The following is a 19,573-nucleotide window of genomic DNA, read 5'->3' as shown; positions in this document are numbered from 1 at the left end:
AGTGGTATAATCAAAGGCAAAGTCTAACCACTTAATCTGAGTTCTGCAAGTTCTTGACCTAGGTTTGGGCCTGCTCAAAACTCCTGTACACTTGCCCCTGGTTGAAAGTTCCAGTGGACTCCTGCTGAACTCATCCACTATCTGACAGCTGGAAAGTTCTGCAGGTTCAGAATCACAGAACTGCAGGCTCCCTTTTGGTCTGAAATTTCTCCCCTGGTCATTCTGTTACAGGCACTAAGAACCTGCTTTTCTCCTGGGGTTAGAGCCATTCAGCTATAGCTTTTAAGCTTGTTCTTTGTTCTGTACATAGCCAAGAGCCTATAATCTGTTCCTCACTCTAGAACTCCATTCCCTCCTCAGTCTGCTCTGGAGATCTGTGACCCAGAACTTGCTAGTTCAAAACATCTGCCAGTTGGCACCTGCTTCCATATCCTGAATAAGTTGGGGATACCCTGTATGGGGCTAGTGCCTCTTCTTTCTGTGGTGCATAGCCTTGATTCTCTTTCAGTTCCTATGCACTAGAATGCTCAATGCAACATGGCGAGACTCTGTCCCCAGTGTCCACAGACCTCTCTGTCTCCCTCTGCTGACCTGGGCTGAAAGTATGACTCATTGTAATTTATTTTTTAAAGTTTCCAGATCAGGACTGGTTCTAGTGCACTTTATAGATTGGGGGGCAGTATACTGGGGAGCTCAGCTGTACTTCTTCCTGCTACTCTGCCATCTTGGCTTTGCCTCACCAGGGCTTCTTAAAATCTTCCCCTCTAAGAGATATGGATGAAATCTTTGTGGCCACTAGTCACAGGCTGTGAGGAGGATAAGATGAACATTTCTCATTTAAGCCCCTCTCTTGTCCTGTTAGTTGCCCTGCCTTAGCCAAGGAAGCATTGGCAGTTTCCAAAACGAGGCTGATCTCTCATTAGTTGTGCTTTGGGCGTAAGGGGAAGCAGCCCTGGGATTTTCCTAAATGTAATATTCAATGGTTAGCATTTTATTTGGAATAATAAGAAAGATTCCAATTGCCTGCATGGTGAATTAGAAAATACTAATCTTACCCCTTACCTTGTTAGGGAGATCCTGGGACCACAGGAATCCTGCCACCCTAGGAGTCAGGAGAACTGAAAAACAAAAGTCCCTCCTTCCCGAAGAACAGCCCTTAAAGGTAAGTTAGATTCATCAGTCAATAAACATTTATTAAGTACAAAGACAAAAGTGAATCAATGCCTGCCCTAAAAGAACTTACAGTCTAATGGGGGAGATAACATGTATATGTATGTGTGTATATATACACATACACAAATACAGAGAGAGATATTTTCAAAACATATACAACTGGGGGCAGCTAGGTGGCGCAGTGGATAAAGTACCAGCCCTGGATTCAGGAGGACCTGAGTTCAAATCCTGCCTCAGACACTTGACACTTACTAGCTGTGTGACCCTGGGCAAGTCACTTAACCCTCATTGCTCCACAAAATAAAACAAAAAAACAAACAAAAAAAACCATACAACTATATACGTGGTAACCTTGGAGGCTAGGAGGAGACTGTAATAGCTAGAGGGACTAGCAAAGGCATAATACCAAAGGTGGCCCTTGAGTTGTGATGAAGGAAATAAGAGAGTCCATGAAGTGATAGGTAATAGGCAGAGGGGGCAGCCAGCGAGGGGAAATATACAGAAATAGGAGATGATGTGTCTTGGGTAAGAACCAGCAAGAAGTCCAATTTTCTTGGATCATGAGAGTATCTGGGGGCAAAAAAAATGTGTCATAGGCCAGGTCCAGGCTGTGGAGAGCTTTAAATGTCAACCAGAGGATTTTATATTTGATCTTAGAAGTCACAGGAAGCCACTGGAGTTTGCTGAGTATCAGAGTGACACTTTAGAAATGTCTCTGCATGGGGCAGCTAGGTGGCGCAGTGCATAAAGCACCGGCCCTGGACTCAGGAGTTCCTGAGTTCAAATCTGACCTCAGACACTTGACACTTACTAGCTGTGTGACCCTGGGCAAGTCACTTAACCCCCATTGCCCCACCAAAATAAATTAATTAATTTAAAAAAAGAAAAGAAAAGAAATGTCTCTGCTTGAGCTCAGCATATTATTATGACCGGGGCCTGTGGCTTTGAGCCCAGATCTGTTCGAGGGCACACCCCCTTTGGACTTTGCCTTTCTATAGCCTTGCTCTAAGGACAAGAAATAGAACTCAGGTCTCCTCAGATCTAGTCCAGTGGTTTTCTCCTGCCTCTCCCCCAGGACACGTTGGTCAGAGTAGCTCCCATCTGCTCATGGCCTAAGATGAGAAAGGAAGGGAGGGGAGAGCAGATTAAAGAAGGGTTAAGAGAATGTGTTCCTATCTCCCTTTAAAGTACCATATAAATGTAGTTTACTATAAAAAAGATGAGCAGGATGCTATCAGAAAAACCTGGAAAGACTTACATGAGGTGATGCAAAGTGAAATGTACTGTGTACAAAATAACAGCAGTATTGCAAGATGATCTGCTGCAAATGACTTAGTTACTTTCAGCAATGCAATGATCCATGACAACTTGGAAGGACTTAGGGGAAAGGCTGAACAAATAGTTGTATGAGATTAGGATGGAACACTGTTGTGCTGTAAGAAATGATGAGCAGGATGCTATCAGAAGGACTTATGAAAAATGAAATCCATCTCCAGAGAAAGAACTGATGGTAGCTGAATACAGATGGAAGTAGATTTTGTTGTTGTTAGTTCCTTTTTCTAAAGTTTTTTTGTCTGCTGTTTTGCACAACTGTACATGTATAGCTTATATTGAATTCCTTGAGTTCTTAAGGGAGGAATAGGGAGGAAGGATGAGAATTTGGGACACAAAGTTTTAAAAATAGATGTTACAATTTGTTTTTACATGTAAGGTGGGAAAAATTCTAAATAAATAAATAAGTTTTCAACAAACAAACAAAAAAAGAAAGAAAAAAAGAAAAAAGAAAAAGAAAAAGTGTGTTCCTGAGGAAAGGCTCAAGCTAATGGAGTCCATGAGACATAGTCCCTAAGAAGGGGCTGGTTTTTTCTCTCTGCTCTCTCTGACATCTGCTCCAACTGAATTCAGTCCTAGTCCTAGACAGGTGTAGCAGACCAGTGCAAAGGCAGGTCTGAATGGTTGGCTCTGAGGCCCCAAATCAAGGACAACTGCCTTAACATATGGAACGTGTTAGCACTGGCCAGGTGAGCTGGGACGTCACTGTGTCAGCTGAGGCTGAAGAAAAGGCCCTGAGCCTAGCCAGAGGCCCCTGCAGTGAGGCAGTCCTGGAAAGAAATGTGCTGCTTCTTTATTTATCATCCTTCCCAACAGGGGCAGGAAGAACTAGGCCTGGAGAAAAGCCCAGCCAAGGGTTTGCTCATAAATTTGAACATTAAACTCTTAATGGCCTAATGAAATCCCTAGACCAGTCCTCAGATTGCGATTAAACTTGATTTCCAAAGGCTTCAGGCACTAAGCAAAGCTGGGCTGCCCACAAGGAGTGAGTAGGAACTTTGGGATAATAAGGCCATTTTCCTTTCTCCTTTCTGGCCCTTACCTGATTCTTTGGGAACCTCTCCATGACTTTCCACTTCGTGGTAAGAAATTTTTCCTCAGCAACTTAACCCTTTCTCCCCCATCCCATCAATGCCAGGAGCCTAGGACACTTCGAAGTCAGTCTCGACTCTGGAAATGTGAAAACCCTTAGGCCAACTCTTAGCCACAGCATGCATGGGGAACAGAGAGGCAGCTGCCCAGGCTGGTGTCACCAGCTGCACGTGGGGCTTGTTGACATGTGTTTGCTTCCTCCTGATGGTGGGACTCTTAGGGGGTCATCTACCCAATCTGTGAGTCTGCCGAGATAAGAAGCAGGGGCCTTGAGGCCAGGAAACAGGGCATGCAACCAGGCAGCCCCAGGGACTGAAGTCTCATTTTTCTCCTGAGTCCTCAGCAGTAGCAGAGACGCTTCCTTCTCATAGCTGAACCAAGCTGGCTTTCACTCCACTTCCCTAGACCTGAGATTTTGATAGGAGGCCTGAGTTCTCACCCATCTTGTGGCCTCGAGCAAGGTCTTGCTCCCCTCTCAGGGCCTCAGTTTCCCCCCCCACACCCTGCAAAATGTAAAAGGTTGAGCTAGAGTTTGAAAGGGCCTCCCAGTTCTATGGGGCCTGCTGGCTGACAAGAGCTCCTGGGCAGATAGCAAAATGCAAGGCTGATCCAACCCTCCCTGTAAATACACTCCACAGGACTCATCGCTGAGGCTGAGCAAATAACAGCGATTACTGCTTGAGGTGCCTTAATTACTAATGTGTATCAAGTCACCACCCGATCAAACAGAGCCCTGAAAAGGCCAGCTAATTACAACTTTAATAATGACAGCTTTCACTTGTCTGTGGAATACATAATCTTCTCTCTAGGTAGGGAGAGAGGAGGTGGGCCTGGGAGCCGAGGCCTGGGCCAGGGGCCAGGGTCATGGTGCATGTTCCAATCAATAGGGTTGGGACAGCCCCAGGATGTCAGAGGTAGACCATGCGGTCTTGGTCCCTGATTGGGGATATTCAAGCTTTACTTGAAAATTTCAGGTGATTGAGATGCCAGAATGCCTGCAGGTAGCCCACTTGACTTTATCATAGTTCCAATTGTTAGGAAGCTTTTCTTTCCTTCCAGTCTAAGTCTGTTCCTCTCCCCCGCTCCCCATCTTAGTGCTTCCCCCCTGAGCTAAGCAGAATAAATGGAATTTTTGTTTCATGTGACAGTCATCTAAGTACCTGAACACAGCCATGATTCCTCTCCCCGACCCCTGCCAGCCATGCCCAAGACTTCTCCCCAGGATGAACACCCCCAGTCACTTTAGCTGGTCCCGTGTGGGATGGTCTAAATTAAGGCCTTTGCTAATAAGAGTTCACGTAGCACAGCAGACAGCGTACTTGGGTCCCACCCTACATCATCCTCCTCCTCCTCCTCCTCTGTCCCATGACCCAAAGTCCCCTTAGCTTTGGGGGCTGCCAGACTGTACACCCTGCTGTCTTCTAGAGGCTGCCAGTGCACTCCATCCTCCACCACATCTCTCTTAGACAGCTCCGGCTCCCCTGTTCTGTACTTAGGACACTGAGGAGAAGGCATTCATTTATCCCCTATTCAGTTGCAGCTTATTAGAGTTAGCCCAGTGCTCTGGCATTTTGAAATGGCTTAAGACCCATATGTTGGGGCAGCTAGGTGGCGCAGTAGATAGAGCACTGGCCCTGGAGTCAGGAGGACTTGAGTTCAAATCCAGTCTCAGACACTTGACACTTACTAGCTGTGTGACCCTGGGCAAGTTACTTAACCCCAATTGTCTCACCAAAAAAAAAAAAAAGACCCATATGTCATTAGGCAGCATGTTAGCTCTCGCAAGGCCCAGCTTTGGGGCATCTCCTACAAATTCTCTAGCGTTCTCTCTGTGCCTTCATCCAAGGCCTTAATAAACAGGGCAGAAATGCTTCCATCCTCTCGGCAGAGGCTCAGGCAACCATGAGGGTGGAATGTTCCTGTCACCTCACACAGGGTCAAGCACAGATAGCTAGGCAGTTCTATTGAGGACCTTATAGGTGACCACACTTTGACTTCAGGTCTCCATCGTATGGATAAGATAAAGACTTGGTCAAATGCTTTTCTAAGACCAACATAAACCATATCTGAGGCCTGCTCTTCTGGTCTAACACAGGGTTTCTTAAACTTTTCCCACTCGTGACCCCTTTTTGCCTGTGAAATTTTTACATGACCTGTGTATATAGATATATTAAAATAGGTATACATAACCTTTGACTGTTGCCAGATTTTTCTCAACCCCCACATTCAGTGACATGACCCCATACAGGGTCACAACCCACAGTTTAAGAAACTTTGGTCTGGCATAACCCTGCAAAAAGGACATGGCATTAGTCTTGTATAATCTGCCTTTTTAAAAACTAGTTTTCTTGCTGCCTTTTGTTTTATGCCATGATCATTTATTGATGTATACCCCCACACACAAGGGCCCTGAAAATTAACCTAAAGTATGAATTCAGAGCCAACTCTGAACTGAGTGTTGGGACTATTATCCTTCCCCTAAGAGAGCTGACAATCTAATTGGAGGGAAGATCACTCATAAAGGGGTATTGGAAGGGGGTGGCATGCAGGCCTGGCCTTGGTGGAGATAACCAGGAAAGGGTGACCAAGGTGAGTTGAAAGTTCACCCATCAGAAGCCAGTTCCCCAGGGACAGAGCCCAGGGGTCTGGCCAGGGAGATGAAGATGGTAGGCAGAATGCAGGCATCCTGGTGTAGAGGTGGGAAGCAATGTCAAAACCTAGCATGGGACAAATCATGGCAAAAGATTAGCCAGGCAGAGCTCAGCTTTCCTAGGGTAGAATCTAGAGTTCCAGTCATAGGAACCAGTAGGGTGGCATCTGCTTCAAAGGGTATGCAATACCCATAATTCTAAATTATTTTCTCATAAAAGTGTGTATTGGAGATTGCTTTTGTAGAAGTCCTCCGATGTTGACTGTTTCCATTTTTTGCTATCTTTGACAATTTTCAGGTTGTGAAGTGAAGCCTCACAGATAATTTGCATATCTTCTTATCAGTGATTTAGAACATGTCTTCATATGATTCAATCAACTCAGCAAAGGAAAATCAGGAGAGAGCAATAGCAGAAAACTCAGAGAGGAGAGAGTATCCAAGAGGAGATGGTGGTCAGTAGTGCCAAAGGCTATAGAGAAGTCAAGGAGGAGAAGTGAGAAAAAACATTCAATATTGGTAACAAACCAATGATTGGTAACTTTGAAGAGAGCAGTTTCAGTGGAATGATGAGGTCAGAAGCCAGAGTGTAGAGGGTCAAGGACAGAGAAAGGGACTAAAGGAAATGAAGACATCAAGTGTAATGGGCCTTCTCAAGGAGTTTAACCATGAAAGGAAGGACAGCTAGAAGATGGGAGCAGGTGGACATGGTAGGATCTGGTGAGGGTTCTTTTCTTGAGGAAGTAGGAGAGGACTTGTGCATGTTTATAGGCAGCAGGGAAGGAACCAGGAGATAGAGAGAAAGTAATGATGGGGGGGGAGGGAGGGAGGGAGGATGAGGGAGAGGGAGAGGGAGAGAGGAGTAAGGGGGGGAGAAGTCTCAAGGGGATGGGATCAAGGATACAAGATGATGGTTTACAGTTCTTTTGAAAACTCCCCATCTCCTAGGACTACTTATCTTTAGGACATGATCTGTTTTTATTAAAATTATGCTGTTCTTTTGTGATTACTGTTTCCTTTTCTGAAGATTTGCTAATAGTGGGAGGGAATAGGGAAGAAAATAAGCATTTAGTAAGCACCTACTATGTGCCAGGCACTGTGCCATACCCTTTTTACAAATATGATCGCATTTGGACCTCACAACAACCCTACAAGGTAGGTGTTATTATTATCCACATTTTACATTTGAGGAAACTGAGGTAAACAGAGATTATGTGACTTGCCCAGAGTCACACAGCTAGTAAGGGTCTGAAGCTGGATTTGAGCTCCAGTCTTCCTGACTCCAGACCCAGTCCTCTAGCCACTGTGCCACCAGCTGACCAATGAATACACTTAAGAATTTTGCGGGCAGCTCAAATCAAGCACTAGTCTATAGTTTGCAAACTTCATTCTCTTGACTTTTTTTTATAAATTGGGGCATTTATCCTTCTCCAGTTTGCTGCACTTCTCCCATTCTCCATGATCTTGGCAAGATCACTGACAGGGACCCAACAATCCCACCTTGCGGGTCTTTCAGTACCTTGGAGAACAGTTCATTGGAGCCCAGTGGTTGGAATTTGTCATGGGCAGCTAGCAGTTCTTAATTTCTCTCTGTTTATATTGGTTTCCCAGCTCCCTATTAGCCACTTTGGACCTGCCCCTTCCAAACCATGCAGCACTTTCCTTGAAAGGGAAAACAGAAGCAGAATGAAAATGAAGTGAGTTTGCCTTCTCTCTGTTGTCTCTTATGCCCCATCCATCCTTATCAGCAGCCCTGTCCTTTCTTTGACCTTTCTCTTTTCCCCAGAATGGCTTTCAAAAAACAACCTCCTTTGTGATGCCCTTGGCTTTCCTAGTCAGCCTTAACTCATTCCTAGCTGTGGTGCTCCTGTTATATTCTTACTGGACCATGGCATGGCTTTCTTTCATTTACATCTTCCACGTGTGTCTCTTAAATGCTTAATGAGTTTACTGTGCATCCACATCATGCTCTTTAGACAGCTTCTTCCTCTTAGGAATTGGATCTCCTTCTTTTTCAAATGCCATTCTTGACAGCTTTCTATCCTTAATAAGCACAATTCTTTTCTAGAACTTTGAGCCACAGGTCCATGGGTTCCTACCTATTTTTCCTTCAGACCCTTTGAAATTTGCTCTCCCCAGATCTAGAGGGAACGAGAGAGTACCCTGGCCTCCTCCATCACAAATGCCAAAATGCAGTGGCTATTTCTCCCAAGGTTTTTGCTATTTCTGACCCAACAACCAGTCTCTCTTTGATGGCAAGAAAAGGGTCCAGAATTGAAGTTCCCCTCGTTGCTTTTTCCACCTCTTGAAGGATGAAATTATCATTTAGTCAAGCCAGGAAATTATTAGTTGCTCAGCTTTTTGCAGAGAGAGGGGAGAGAGGGGGGAAGGGGGAGGGGAGGGGAGAAAGCACCATAACAGATGTCCAGCTAATTGACATCCCCCTCACTGCTCTATCCTGCCTGGCTTGTGATGGCTTTTCCTTAGACTTTCTGTCTAAGGTAGTCTACATAGTCCTCCCATGACAATATCACTTCTGGCCCTGCCTCTGTTGATCTTTACCCCAGTGCTCTCAACTAGGCTTGCCGCTTCTCATTCCCTCATTTATGAGGTCTACATAATAAAAGGACAAAGGCCCTCAGTTCTCATGCCATGCACTCTAAGAAAACATTGACTATGTAAATGGGCTTTATTTAACCAGCAAAAAGGACTCAGCCAAGGCCAGTGAAGAGCACACTCTTTTCCCTTCTAAGAAGCCCTGCCTCCCCCTGGCTCCAGGGAGATACACAGTCCTCCAGATTCACACTATTTAGCTGCATTCAAGGCCTCCCCCAAAGGCAATATATCCAGGAGTGTTAGAAGTTTACCATCTTACCCTGAATCCCTACAATCCACAGAACTCACAGAACCAGTAAAGGACAAGGGCTAAGCTTATCTCTTGCTGTTGATTGGCTCTACTTCCCGCTTGATTAAGGAATTCTTCCACTGGGGCCACTGGACTGGGGCCAGGACTCTAGGACTGGGGCTATCACTGCACCTCTGGTGCTTCATTGTTTGGGGTTCCCTGGATGGGCCACCCAGTTACAGAGTCTCCCTTCCAGGGAAATGAAACTCTTATGTCCAACCTGTCAGCTCTAGTTGTGTTGCGTGTGTGTGCGCGCGCGCGCGTGCGTGTGTGTGTGTGTGTGTGTGCGCGTGCGCGCGTGCGTGTGTGTGTGTGTGTGCGCGCGCGCATACTCCTGTGTCTCTAGTCTCCCTTTGAAAGGTCATGGCCCCAGTACATAAAAACTGGTCACTCACCCTGAAAATGGTTATCTGTGGGGTAATTCTGGTATGGCAAGGAATTCATACCTTAGCCAGGAGTTAAGGGATTCATATCCTGTATAGGAAGATATTGTCAGTCTAGAACATAGCCCTCAGAAGGTGGAGGCCAAGAGGCTCTCAAGGACCCTAGCCAATGCTTGGGTGTACCCATTCCTCTGCTGCTCCCCTCTTCCTTTACCTAGATTCTCTCTCTTTTTTTGGCAGGGCAATGAGGGTTAAGAGACTTGCTCAGGGTCACGCAGCTAGTAAGTCTCAAATGTCTGAGGCTGGATTTGAACTCAGGTTCTCCTGAATCCAGGGCCAGTGCTCTATCTACTGCACCACCTAGCTGCCGCCTAGATTCTCTTTTTGAAAAACTTACACCCTACAGAGCCGTGTCCCAATCATGGATCCCATTTCTTCTAATTCTCACTGATGCTTCCAAGGTCAACCTGGCCTCCTTGTGTTACAATCTCCGGTTCAATTTGCTTGTCACCTAGACTTTGTGCATTGGAGTACAATTGTGTGCATTGGAGTAACAAAGGTTAAAAATCCTTTGGTCTGTGGACCTCCTCAGGAAGAATACACAAACTTGGGTGAGAAAAATCGCATCTTTCACTGTCCCTAACTCGAATTTAGTATTTCCTTCTATCATGAATGTAGGCAACCAGTGTGATTCTGGGTACGAGTGTATCCCTAGACTTGACTAGATATATTCTCAAGGGGGTTGGAGCCCAGACAAAGTAAAGAAGTCCTGGTATAGAGAAAAATATCTGATGCCTTTGGTTCCATAGCTGGGCCCCCTGGTCTCCAGTGAAATTCTGCTAGTCTCTATTGCTGTCCTTTCTGCCTTAAACTACCCATTGGGCCACCTGACTTAGTGGAGATCTGGAGGCATTTGTGTCCCTCCCATTCTTTGAGGAACTTTGTTTTCCCTAACATGGGCAAGTGGAGTAGGGAGACCTCACTCCCTTGGGCAGTCAGCATATTTCTGGGATCTGTCCCTGCACTTGCTCATCTGGGCCTGCTTGTGCTTTGGTACCTTAAGGTGCCAGTGCTGCCTCCCTCCACAAAGCCAGGTCACAGCATTTCAGTGATTTAGGAGATAGCCTTCAAGAGTTGCTACAGAGGACAAAAAAAGAAGAAATGCTACAACTTAAGAATGAATCACTCTGCAGTCGACCTGGGGCTGAGTTCCCTGTCTCTGCTGTTCTAGACTGCTCTGCAGATGACATCCACTGGCCATCCTTTCATCCTGGTGATCCAGGGTCACCTCCACACCAAGATGAGTCATCATCTTGGATGGCTTGGAGAGGAGGGCACAGACCCGAGCTTTTTGCAGGGACAATCTCGAGTTTGAATATTCTGGTGCATTGCTTGGGCCGATATCCTGCCCCTTCTCTAAAGCAAATTACAGAACCCCCAAATCCCTGCTCAGACCATGTGGGCTGATGTAGAACATGGAAGAAATGGTCACCACAAAGGTCTCATAGCCTTCATCACTGCTTGGACAATGGCAATAGCCTCCTATTTGGGCTCCCTGCCTCCACTCCAATCTCTCCACTCTCCAGTCTGTCTTGCACCCAGATGCCACAGTGTTTTTCCTAAAGTGCTGTAACCCCCTCTACTCAGTAAATGCCATTAGCTCCCTATGACCTGCAGAATCAAACACGAACTCTTCTCTTTAGCATTTATTGCCCAATACAATGTGGCTCCAACTGACCTTTCCAGCCTCATTTTATGGTACCTTCCTTCCAAAACTTTTGTACTGGCTGTGTCCCTCATTTGTGGAATATTCACCCTCCTTACTTCTACCTTAGAGTCGACACAGCTCAATCACAGTGTCCTACGTGAAACCTTTCCTGATCCCCAGCTGACAGTGCTATTCTCCCCTCACCCCTCATTTACCTTATATTTATGTTGTAGGTCATTTTATATACTTATGCATATATTCTCTCCTCTGATGGGCTCTTCCCTCCTTGAAGGCAGGGACTTTCACTTTTGTCTCTGTATCCCCAAAACCTACATAGTGCCTCATATAGTAGGTGCTTAATAAATGGTTGTTATTTGATGAATACAGAAACCATTTTTTATAAAAATGTTTCCGCTAAAACTGTAAGAAAGATCTCTTCTTGACTCAGTGATATGCATGAAGATACAGTTATGCTGGTGTCATTTGTTTTAGAAAAAAGTCAAAGAAATCAGCATAAGCCTGATGTTCCCTCCCTCTCCATCTCTTCCTCAGAGAATCCCTTACTCCCATCAAGGATGAGCTCAAACAGTACCCCTTTCAAGAAGGAGGCCTTTCTTTTTTTTTTTTTAAATTTTATTTATTTATTATTTTTTTAATTTTTTAATTTTTTATTTATTTTTATTTATTTATTTTAGTGAGGCAATTGGGGTTAAGTGACTTGCCCAGGGTCACACAGCTAGTAAGTGTTAAGTGTCTGAGTCCGGATTTGAACTCAGGTACTCCTGACTCCAGGGCCGGTGCTCTATCCACTGCACCATCTAGCTGCCCCAAAGGAGGCCTTTCTTTCTCCTTCTAGTCTCTAGAGCCTTTCCCACTTCCAGTCAGTCTCTCTCTCTCTCTCTCTCTCTCTCTCTCTCTCTCTCTCTCTCTCTCTCACACACTCTCACTCACTCTCACTCTCACTCTCACTCTCACTCTCACACACATACACATACCCATTAGCCTTTTATTTCCTTTTAATCTATGCATGTAAATAAAATATTATAAAGGCTGAATGAATGAACAAATGAAGAAACGAATGAATGAATGAACGAATGAATGAACGAACGAATTAACATGGGTTCTTTGGGAGTTTTTTATGGCAAAATCAGATGGGCTCATGAAAATTTCTTCATCAAAGAGCTTACAGAATAGAAATTCCTGGGCCTGCAAGGACCTTAATCTGGCTTTAGGTAAATTTCTTCTCTTACCCTCAGGAGATTTGTCATCTTGTTAGAGAGACTAGATTTAATTTACCAGAAAATGGGACCAAACCAGCCCCCGAGACTTGGAGCAAACCAGGACTGGGATTCTGGCCAGCCTCCTTTTTCTGGCATTTCTTCCCAGCTCTGCCCCACTCGTCTCCCTTCTTCCCCCTTGCTGGTGGCCAGGCTATTTTATAGACTGTCCCAGACTCTGCCCCTGCCCCAGCCCCTGCTGAGCACTCTCTCCAAGGCACCTGGCCCTGGCAACTTACCTGGGCCAGACAGATACAAACACTGCCTTGCTCAGCACTGCAAAATCTTGGCCTAGCCAGGTAACTCCAGATCCTGCTCTGCTGCTGTCAGCACAGGGGCAGGCTCTTTGACAACTCCAACCTTTACTAAGAGGCAAGGAAAATCGAACTGTTTCCAGGCAGCTTTGAATGAGGCCCCGTGTGATCTTTTCACTGGAGATCTATTTGTCTATCTCAGAGAGCCTCACCATCTACCTTAGGGCAGCAAAATTGGTATCCGCTGAGGGCCCTGGATACTGGAACCAGCAGAATCAGCCCAAGACCCGCTTGCAAAGAGGATTGGCCCTATTTATTGGCCCTATGTTATTGGCCCTATTACTGGCAAGTGGTTCACTTGAGTCCAGCTGTAGCTCCATGCTTCCTCAGCCTTATCTTACCCTTGGATCCCTATTGGAGGAATAGCTCTAAGAGTACCCATGCAGTCTTCCAGCCTCTGATCTGTATGCGCAGTCTAGCTGGAACAGATGCTAGCCTAGTTAGGGATCTTTGCTTTGAAGAAGAGCCCAGACAGGAGATTGTACCAAGGAGGCCTGGGCTTCTTCCATAGTTCTGAGCATTGCAACAGCCAGGGTAAAGGAGAGCGGGGTGTGGAGGGAGCAGAGAGGCCATCTGGTATGAATCACTCCCTGACTCAGAGAGAACACAGTAAGGCCTCCCTTTACAGCCCACATAAAAAGGCATTGAGGAGAGTTTCCTTTGAGGCTCTCAGGAATGATGCATCTCTGGAAGGGAGCAGACCAAATGTGGTTCAATGTTGGGGAGATGTCCCTTGGACACCTAAGGCAACTCAGGGAGAGAGCAGTAGCCTCTAGAAACCATTGTCAGTATCTAGCATACCTTTGAGCTTTGAGCCTTGATGCCTTTGAGCATCTGTAATCCCAGTCCTTCGCTTTAGCATCTTTCCTCTGAAACTACCCCCAATTTATTCTTTTTTTTTAGTAAGGCAATTGGGGTTAAGTGACTTGCCCAGGGTCACACAGCTAGTAAGTGTTATGTGTCTGAGGCCGGATTTGAACTCAGGTCCTCCTGACTCCAGGGCCGGTGCTCTATCCACTGTGCCACCTAGCTGCCTCACCCCCAATTTATTCTTTAACCATCTTGTTTGTCCATGGGTGTTGTCTCCCTCATGAGATTGGGAGCTCCTTGAGGTTGGGGAGGGGGGTGATGTTTACCTCTTTTTGTAGCATCTTAGCATGGTGCCTGGAATATAAAAGGCACTTAATAAATGCTAGTTGACTGACTACATAGTCCCAAGTCAAACTCCCTGTTTTCTCTCCACTTGCCTTCTCATTTTCCTTGTTTCTGTCTGGTAAGGTACCCAAGCTCAAGATCTCAAGTCTTCTCTAAGCCCTATCTCTCCCTTTTCCTTCCACAGCCATGTCCAATTGATCATGAAATCCTATGAATTCTTCCTTCCTGCTATCTCCTTTCCATTGCCACTTCTTCCATGATTGTCTACATTGTCTCACCAAGGATCAGATTGACTTCCCAAGTGGCCTATCTTGTCTACCCACAACATGTCCATCCCCTGCTCGATTCAATGCAACCAACCTTTGTTAAACATCAGACATGAACAAGGCCTGTGCCCAGCACTGAGGATACAAAAAAAGTCCCTGCCCTTCTACCAGGTGGTGACAGTACAACCCCATGTGCCCAGATATGATACAAGGGAAGGGGTGCTGAGAGCAAAGGAGAACCCCAAGCAAAAGCTCTAGGAAGACTTGAGAAGGGAGAGAACACTTTTTGTTGAGGATCAGGGAAGGCTTCTTGAACTGAGCCTTGAAAGGAAGGGAAGGATGAGGTGAGGAGCTCATGTATTCCACTGTGCCTGCACACAAGTTGCTTTCTTTTTTAAAAAATTATTTGTTTATTTAGAATTTTCCCCAAGTTACATGTATAAATAAATGTTCACATTGATTTTTTTTTGGTGAGGCAATTGGGGTTAAGTGACTTGCCCAGGGTCACACAGCTAGTAACTGTTAAGTGTCTGAGACCGGATTTGAACTCAGGTCCTCCTGAATCCAGGGCCGGTGCTCTATCCACTGCACCACCTAGCTGCCCCACATTGATTTTTAAAACTTTGTGTTCCAAATGCTCTTCCTCCCTCACTCCCCACACTCCTTAAGAACTCAAGCAATTCAATATAAATTATACATGTGCAGTCATGCAAAACATTTCTACATTAGTCAAGTTGTGAAAGAAAACAGACAAAAAACTTTAGAAAAAGGACTAACAAAAAATTATTCTTCAATCTGTATTCAGCTACCATCAGTTCTTTCTCTGTAGATGGATTTCATTTTTCATAAGTCCTTCTGATAGCATCCTGCTCATTATTTCTTACAGCACAATAGTGTTCCATCCTAATCTCATACAACTATTTGTTCAGCCTTTCCCCAAGTGATGTGCATCACCCCAGTTTTGCATTCAACTTTTTTATCTCTTTTAGATACCAACCTAGTAGTGGTATTGCTAGGTCGAAGAGTATGCATGGTTTTATAGCCCTTTGGCCATAGTTCCAAATTGCTCTACAGAATATTTGAATCAGTTTACATCTTTACCAAGAATGTATGAATGTCTCATTTTCCCCATATCCCCCACAACATTTGCCATTTTCCTCTGCTGTCCTATTATCCAATCCAGTAGGTATGAGGTAGTACCTAGAATTGTTTTGACCTAAATCTCTCCAATCAATAGTGAGTTAGAGCATTTTTTTCATATGGCTATAGGCCATACACAAGTTTCTACTGGCTTCCCATTTTGGGGGCCAAAGACCAAGCCCCTCACATCTCTACCAACCCCCATCCATTCTCCACCCAACTGCCAGAGTGATTTTCCTAAAGAACAGATGTGACCATGTCTCACACTCACATGTTCATGCACATGCACATACACACCCTCCCCCCACTCAGCAAACTCCATCTCTGGGATTCCTGGGGAGGTGCTTCCATTCCAAAGAGCCTTGGCCTTGTGAGTCTTAATAAGATCATAGCATTGAGGCTCTACAGCTGGAAGAGACCTCAGAAGCCATCTGATTCAGTAGCCACATTTTGTAAATAAGGAGCTATGCTCTGTAGAGGGGAACTCGATTGCCTGTGGTCACATGACTGCCAAGTGGTTGAGCCAAGATTTGCTTCTAAATCTAGCACTGTGGCCCAAATGTGAAAAGCAAGTCATGCATTCAGGGACTCTTTTTCACCTCCCCTCTCCCCTCCTCGCCCAAATGTCCAGTATCCTCAAGCTAATAGCTCACTTTTTTCCAGTGTCTTAAAGCTTATAGAACATTTCGTATTCCTGTTCTCATTTGGTTCTGACAAGAGTCCTGTGAGGTGGGTGCTTTTACTAGCCCCATTTTATAGATTCTCATCTATAAATTAAATAAATGCAATAAATATAAATTAGGTTAAGTGATTTGTCTAGGGTACACCTAGTGTGTGTCTTAGGTAGAATTGGAGCCTAGGTCTTTTGACCAGGGCCTCCAAACCCAATGGAAGCTGACTAAAAGGGAGGGTCGGCATTTTAAGCACTGGCCAGAAGCTTGTGGGCGTCACCCCTGCGTGAACTAGGAAGCAGCTAGCCATCAAGAAGTCTAGGTTTCCAGGGTCCTTAGGCTAGTGGCGTGCAGAGAGGATGGATGTCCTTTGGGGTGCTGGGGAAGAAAAGGCCCTGCTTTGACTGCCCTGCTGGCATTGATTCTCCCTCAGGGAGTCCCCATGGGATGCTTGCTGTTATTCTTTGATTCAGAAGTCAGACCTATTGAATAATGAGCTGTGGTCCAGATAGACATTTGGATTGATGGCTTGGCCTCAGTGCTACTTAGATGAAAACAAATGAGAGAGTCCTTTAAAAGTATGTGGTTCGGGGCAGCTAGGTGGCGCAGTGGATAGAGCACCGGCCCTGGGTTCAGGAGTACCTGAGTTCAAATCCGGCCTCAGACACTTAACACTTACTAGCTGTGTGACCCTGGGCAAGTCAACTTAACCCCGATTGCCTCGCCAAAAAAAAAAAATAAGTGTGTGGTTCGGGGCAGTGACTATTGGGTCTTTTTCCCAGAGATCATAAAAAAGGGAAAAGGACCCACATATACAAAAATATTTATAGTTGCTCTTTTTGTGGTGGCAAGGAATTGGAAATTATGGGGAAGCCCATCAATTGGGGAATGGCTGAACAGGTTGTGGTATATGAATGTAATGGAATTCTATTGTGCTGTAAGAAACGATACACAGGTAGATTTCAGAGAAACCTGAAAGGATTTGCATGAACTGATGATGAGTAAGATGAGCAGAACCAGTATCATCAACATTATGTGTTAATCAACTGTGATAGACTTGATTCTTCTCAGCAATACAATGGTCCAGGATAGTTCCAAGGGACTCATGATGGAAAATGCTCTCCAAATGCAGAAAAAAAAAAGAACTGTGGAATATGGATGCAGATTGAACCATACCATTTCTTTTGTTTTTGGTGCTGTTGTTTTTCTTTTCTGAGGTTTTTCCTTTTTGCTCTGATCTTTCTTTCACAGCATGACTAATGCAGAAATATGTTTAATGTTATTGTACATATATAACCTATATTGGATTGCTTGCTGTCTTGGGGAGGGGGGGAGGGAGGGAGGGAGAAAAATTTGAAACTAGAAATCTTATAGAAACAAATGTTGAAGGCTGTCTCTGCATGTAGCTGGAAAATAATAAAATACTTTTATAATTTAAAAAAAAGTGTGTGGTTCAGTCGGGCTTGGCAAGCTTTATTCTGAGTTTCTGCACCATCTGATAAACACCTTGTAAACACTCTAACTATCTTGGATCATTGCCCCACAGTCTCCTTAGGAGGCTTTCTCCCTGTTCCCTCGCCTGGAGTTTACAGATTCCATTCTCTTCCCTTTTTTGAAAATCAGGACAGCAGCTCTTCCCTGATCTTTCAAAGATGGCTGACGGTGGCTCAGCAACCAAATCTGCCCTTTCAGTACTCAGATATAGTTCATTGAGGCCTAGTGACTTGAACTTCTCAAGGGCTCTTAGGTGCTCTCTTAGTGTCTCCTCATTTGTCTTGCATTTTAACTCCCTTTGAACTGTTTGGGTTCTGTCTTTTATAATCCAAAACCTCCCCTTTATCTACCATCCCCTTCAAGAAGTGATCTTTGGGGCAGCTAGGTAGCACAGTGGATAAAGCACCGGCCCCGGATTCGGGAGGACCTGAGTTCAAATCCGGCATCAGACATGACACTTACTAGCTGTGTGACCCTGGGCAAGTCACTTAACCCTCACTGCCCCGCAAAAACAAAAACAAAAAAAGAAGTGATCTTTGATGTTCCTCTTTTCCTCCTCACTCTGGGTATTCTCTATGCCACTGCATCTCTCTGCCTACCCCTTCCCTTCCCATCCCATGCAACTCTCATCCATGTTTTCCCATGAGGATACATCCAAGGTGAAGGGGACTTTCCCCCAAATATCTTGCCAAGGTCTGGATGCTAGTGGTGCAGACAGGCAGTCCACTGGTCCTTCCTTGCTCTCATGCCTGGCCCCCATCCTTATCCAGGCATCCAGCTCTCCAATGACATCCTTCCTCTAGTTTCACTTACCCAGCTCTTTATTGGTAATCTGCTATAGCCTCTGATCACCATCATAGAGATGATCCATTGCCTTTTACATAACTTTCAATTTAATTATTTGGTGGCTGACATTAAAAAAAAAATTCTATGAGTTCTTGGGGCAGCTAGGTAGTACACTGGCCCTGGATTCAGGAGGACCCGAGTTCAAATCTGGACTCAGACACTTAACACTTACTGGTTGTGTGACCCCGGGCAAGTCACTTAACCCTCATTGTTCCACAAAAAGAAAGAAAGAAAAAAAGGTTCTTGCCCCTCTCACCTTTTAAAAATTCTATGAGTTCTTATCAGGGCTTTCTCACTGAACCATTAGCCGCAGCCTCCGCCTCCTCCTCCTCCTCCTCCTCCTCCTCCTCCTCCTCCTCCTCCTCCTCCTCCTCCTCCTTCTTCTTCTTCTTCTTCCTCCTTCCTCCTTCCTCCTTCCTCCTTCTTCTTCCTTCTTACTTCTTCTATCCTCATCATCATCATCACTAGCTGCACTTATATAACACTTGAAGGTTTGCAAAACACTTTTAAGACATTACCTCATTGGAGCTTTCCAACAATCCTGGGAGGTCAGTACTATTTTTTTTTCAGATGAAAAAACTGAAGCAGCCAAAGGTTAAGTAACTTGCCCAGCTAGTAAATGTATGAGGTAGGATTTGAACTCAGGTCTTCCTGACTCTAGGTCTAAAAATCTATCCACTGCACCACCTAGCTGATTTTTGGAGTCTCTTTTTCCAAACTGCAAAATATAAATATAACATTTATTAAATCAATTTTCACTTAGTAGGCATGGCAATTAAGCCGTTGGCCTGTGTACCTATGTCTGCCTGTGATGGGAAGAGTACCAATGTTGTGGCACCATTGCCAATGATGGAGGAAAGAATTTTTATAAAAGTTGTGATATGTCTATTCTGCTTCTCATCTCTTTGTTTCCCCTTTTCCAGTTTTACCATTAAATTTCCTCAGAATGACTTTTTGCCCTTGGATCTCACATAAATGTGTTTTCCCTCTGCTTCTCACCATTTATGAGGTGATAACTGCTCATAACCTTCTATCATCTTTCTGTGATAAGGTTTTTAAAAAGGGTTTCTACTATGTTGCCCTTGACTTTATATGTCTCTATTTGGCAAGGGGATCACATATTTACTGACTGACATGCTTTCTAAATTCATACATGCACATTGTGGTGAT

At 44.9% G+C, this 19,573-nt stretch overlaps 1 protein-coding gene across 2 annotated transcripts in view; it reads left to right on the top strand.

Moving 5' to 3' along the window:
- The window catches only part of TRPC5 (transient receptor potential cation channel subfamily C member 5), a 173,536-nt gene that overhangs the window by 53,467 nt on the left and 100,496 nt on the right, over positions 1-19,573 (top strand). For both annotated transcript variants that reach the window (XM_043974289.1, XM_043974288.1), the window contains exon 2: positions 1,071-1,162. The gene's annotated coding sequence lies outside the window, so the exon portion shown is untranslated. The remainder of the gene's footprint in view (positions 1-1,070; positions 1,163-19,573) is intronic.

The sequence above is a fragment of the Dromiciops gliroides genome, chromosome X (assembly GCF_019393635.1).
Source record: "Dromiciops gliroides isolate mDroGli1 chromosome X, mDroGli1.pri, whole genome shotgun sequence".
Lineage (NCBI taxonomy): Eukaryota > Metazoa > Chordata > Mammalia > Microbiotheria > Microbiotheriidae > Dromiciops > Dromiciops gliroides.
This window is presented reverse-complemented; position numbering and strand designations above follow the sequence as displayed.